General features: G+C 33.7%; 1 pseudogene; it reads right to left on the bottom strand.

Annotated features, from left to right (window-relative positions):
* Nucleotides 1-856: 856 nt before the first annotated feature.
* Nucleotides 857-1,786, bottom strand: LOC130848609 (olfactory receptor 4P4-like; annotated as a pseudogene).
* Between the last annotated feature and the right edge of the window lie 2,999 nt (nt 1,787-4,785).

Genomic DNA, 4,785 nt, shown 5'->3' with positions numbered 1-4,785 from the left:
TTTCGTCTTAAGTACAATATAAAACATGTTAAAAAAGAAACAACAGAAGACTTATATACACCAAAAGATGTTCCAAAATGTTCAAAGCAGTACTACACATAATAGCTATAAGCAAGAAATGACCCAAATGCTTAGCAACAAGAGAATGCATAAATTAATTGTCACAGGTTCTTACAATGAGATTCTATAGATCAGTAAAAACAATAAGAAAAGTCAAAACATGATGAATGAGTATTGCAAACATAACAATGGGAAAATGGACACAAGATTATAATCTCTATTGCTATTTTTCAATAGAATACAAAAATAGGTATAAATAATCAATTTTAGAGATAAAGGCAGTGGTTTGGAGGGAAAAGAATGATTATAAAGAAGTTTGAGGAGGAGCTCTGGTTTACTGGTAATTTCTGACTCAATCTGGTTTCTGACTGCATGAAATTGCTCAGTTTGTGATAATTCAGAAGCTGTACATGGATTATATGTAAAATTTTCTGTATGTATAGTTGAGAAAAAATTTGAAAATTGAAGATAATATCTTATTCAGCTTCTCAGCATTTTAAGGTATAAAAAATGCATGTCATGTTTTATTTTTTTCAATACAAGGTAAAATAGGTGATATAACTTTTTAGTTTTAGAATATCTTCTGGTTATTTTGTATCATATGAACACAGTTCTTAATGGTTAAGAGGGTAAGAATAAGAATGATGCTCAATTTGTTGGTGAAGTGCCAGTGTAGAATAGAGCAACAAAGAGGATATGCTTCCTGAAGCCCACTTATCTTTTTAAGCAGTAAGTCCAGACGTGATGAGAATGGATCTTATTCACAGTGGTGACCAGCAGAAAAGCTTTAGAAAAGTTACTTGCTATCCAGGAGCATACACTGACACCAAACTTTCCTCAAGGCATTCTTCATCTCCATGTTTCTCAGTGTGTAGATCAGAGGGTTGAACATAGGGGCAATGATGGTGTAAAAAGAGCAAATGTTTTATCTTCTGGGAAAGTTGTGGGTGGTCTAATGTAAATTAATAATGTAGGTGCAAAAAAACAGGACTAGGATGGTGATATGATAACTGCAAGTGGAGAGAGCTTTGCTAAGGCTCTCTGCAGAATATGCCCTGATGCTGTACCATATAAAAAGATAAGACAACATCAAGGCAACAAATGTCACCAAAGCAATTAGGCCTGAATTAGCAATGACTGAGAGACCTACAATGTGTGTATTCGAACAGGCCAATTTCAGCAAAGGATACACGTCACAGAAGTAGTTGCCTATCTCATTGGGACCACAGAACGGTAAGAAGATGGTGAGAAGAAAGTAACTAGCAGAGTGTATAAATCCCCCTGTGCAACAAGCTATGAAGATTGCACTATACCTTTGTATGCTCATGATGATGGTGTAACGCAGGGACTTGCAGATGGCCACATAGCAGTCATGGGCCATCCCTGTGAGGATAAAGATCTCAATGCTCCCAAAGAAATGAGTGGTAAAGAGCCGTGTCATGCAGTTACTATAGGAAATGGTCTTCCTTTCTACCAATAAGTCAGTTATCAGTTTGGGTGTCACAGTAGGTGTGTAGCAAAGGTCAGAGAGTGAGAGGTAATTAAGGAAAAAGTACATGAGTTGCTCAGTTAGCTGACTGCATGTGATAGGAACCATGATGAGAATATTTCCTCTCCAAATAGCAATGTAGCAAAATAAAAATAAGACAAAGCAAAGGATTTCAGTGTTCTTGCTTTTGGAAAGTCCCAAGAGAATAAATACAGTGATATTATTGCTTTTTCCCATGGTCCAGAATAGACAGAATGTGTAAATCACTTGAAATGATGTAATACATGAACCTATATTTATAATGTTTATTGAGAAGAATGATCATATTATTTTCAAGGCACTAATTAGGTTTAATATGACTCATTTAAGTGTTTCAGAATAAAAATCAGGTATTCAATTAAACTACTCTCTACTAAGAATCTGGGTGAACATATACTAGCTTATTTCCATTAATTCTCCCAGCAAATTGTGATCAATGTCTGTGTTAGTCGACATGAATGCCTTTTATCAACCCACAACAGAGACGAATGCTGCTGAAAAGATGAGAGTGATTGACTAACAATGTGTCCTATCAAGCACTTTTATAATTTTGTATAAAGAAATTAGGATAAATTCTTACCAGTTATCTTCACAACGTCTGCATTTTCATAGTACATATTTTCAGCCCCAACTTCATACCTGGGTTTTCAGTCAATTCTTTTTAAATGTCCTCTTCAACTCTCCCTGTGACTGATTAAGTTAACATTGTTACCTGTATGATGAATAACCTCATTGTAATAGAGTTAGAATTTTACAAGTAATATACTTGTTTCCATAGCAGCAGTTTAAGAGCTTCTATTAAATTAAAATTTAACTAATTTTAGGAATTTGTTTAAAGACACAATTATTGAGAAATAGCTTCGGCTCCATCCCCAAATCAGACTGTTGTAATAGTAGCTAATAAGTAAAAAAGGCTGTTTATTTAAATTTGAATAAAATAATAATGTTGAATATACTACTGGTTTGAATTATTCAGTGTACATACCTAAAATATGTCCTTTATCCCCACTAAAACAAAACAAAACTTTTACATAATTTTAAGTTTCTAAGTAAAGGAAGACTAGGAATGGTCTCAGAAAAGTCAGTTCATCAATCTCTCTTATTAGGAGTTTACTAAATACATTACTTGAATCTTAGTTCTCTTTTTTCAGAAGGCTACAGCTATGCTTATTCTCCTACCTGGCATTCCTCCTTGGTTCAACTTCCTCACAGACACAGGACAACCATGAGTAACTTCACATATTTTAATGTCTTTAAAAAGTTATGAGTACAAGCTCATCATTCATTATGGTTTTGGGGCAATCCTTGGTTACATGCCTTAGTTCAGACACTAACTTCAGATATAACTTTTCCAAGTCAATTAATATATTTTAAAAATATTTTTTCTTCATTTTCAACCTAGGAAAGCATATCCTGTTCTGTAGAATTCAGATTGGCTCTGGGGCAACTTTGATCACAAATGAGAAATATTTTTTTAAAAGAGAATAAAATGGTGCACACATGAAAATATGATTGTGTTAAAATGAATGTACACAAAGAAAAATAAATTGTTTAGAGGTTGAAGAATTTGTATATGATAACACAACTAGTGTATAGCAAACTAGGGTTTACACTGTTTTCTGACTCCACTGCCTTTTTTTACAACCTCTCAAAAGGGAAAAACAAGGCAGATTTAACATTGATTCTGCCTCACCCAACTCTGGAATTTGCATAGATTTCTGAATCTTACAGATAAAACCAGGATACCTCCTGAATCAATCATTGTTCTGGTTTAGTCACACAAACTTAAATTCAAAATGTGTAAATGGAAACATAGAACATAGGTAGGCTAAAGTTTCTATGAAAAAAACCATGAATCAAGTTGGTTCAGAATTCTGTCATAAATAAGCCAGCTCTAAAATGTAGCAAATGTACAGCTCACATACTTCTGAAGGAAGCAATTTCATATTACCTAAAACATGAGTGTTAATATTGCATCTCAGCTCCTGTCCATGTAAAAAACAGGTAGGAGAGAAATGTTTGGGTGCATGTCTTAATACTGGCACTTCTTAACATCTGTGAACTTGTATATGCTTGACTCTGTGAAATGAGGGACCTAGCCTCATTGTTCTAAGAACCCTTTCCACCATTATGTCACTTTCAGAATCAAAATTAGTTTAATCTTGGTCAATGTTTTACTAACCATCTCCATAGAGTTATAATAATGTGTCCCTTTTTATATGCAGTCATAAAATGAAATAGTCAATATTATTCTATGATTTTGATCTCATTTTTCCAGAAGCTTTTTTCCTGCCCTCAGTGGACAACCAGATCCTCCTTGAATTTAGTGCTCCCTAATCCAAAAATTTCTTAGGCTATAGAATTCAGAATAAAGCAGTTTAAAAATCAACCACTAATTAGTGTTTTCTTAACCCAGCAGTTAAAAAATGTATTTTCAACAAACATCACATATTTATGGAGACTCATGGCAAGGGAGAAAGAAATAATGTTATTCACATATTTTCCTCTGTACCTATTTTGAATATATTCTTCTTTTATATTGATACTTTCTGTCCTCTATTCATTGAAATTACAGTCATTCTTTAACTATTCAAGTGATTTCCTCTCAAGTTTCTGACTTGAGTGGTACTGATGAGTTTCACTTTCTAATTTCCCCCAATCTATACATAAAAATTACAAAATTTACCTAATTTTAGTAGCAATATCACCTATAACACCACCAAATCAAATACATGATGGGAGTTTACCCCATAGAAAAAAGCTGGAAGGCACTAAGTATATTACTAATTAAATTGAGTTTTTATAGACTCTGTATTTATATCACCACATCATTCCTGAGGGTTTTAGGCACAACACGCAGCAAAATTTTAAGTAAAGTTTATATCCAAAGGTACATTTGTTTTCTCCCAAGGTGTTGCTTATTTAGTTCAAGTTAATTATTTGTATGTCCCCAAGTAATCAACTCAGCAGTGACCTTTAGATCCAAGTTAATGGAACAACTCTGCAAGTGGACTATAAATGCCCTGCAAAAAGGGAAGACTCTGCAGCATCTTGTTAGAATCCTGTTCATTATAAAGCTCTTGATGAATGAGATCCACTACTTATGCATTTTAAGTTTCTTTTCTCCTTGTTATAATCTATGGAAAACTGTAGTTCTGGTCCTTATTGTAAGAAATGAACTCCATCCATCCCCATGT

The sequence above is a fragment of the Hippopotamus amphibius genome, chromosome 3 (genome assembly GCF_030028045.1).
Source record: "Hippopotamus amphibius kiboko isolate mHipAmp2 chromosome 3, mHipAmp2.hap2, whole genome shotgun sequence".
Classification (NCBI taxonomy): domain Eukaryota; kingdom Metazoa; phylum Chordata; class Mammalia; order Artiodactyla; family Hippopotamidae; genus Hippopotamus; species Hippopotamus amphibius.
Note: the sequence above shows the minus strand (reverse complement) of the source record. Positions and strands in the feature narration are given on the sequence as shown.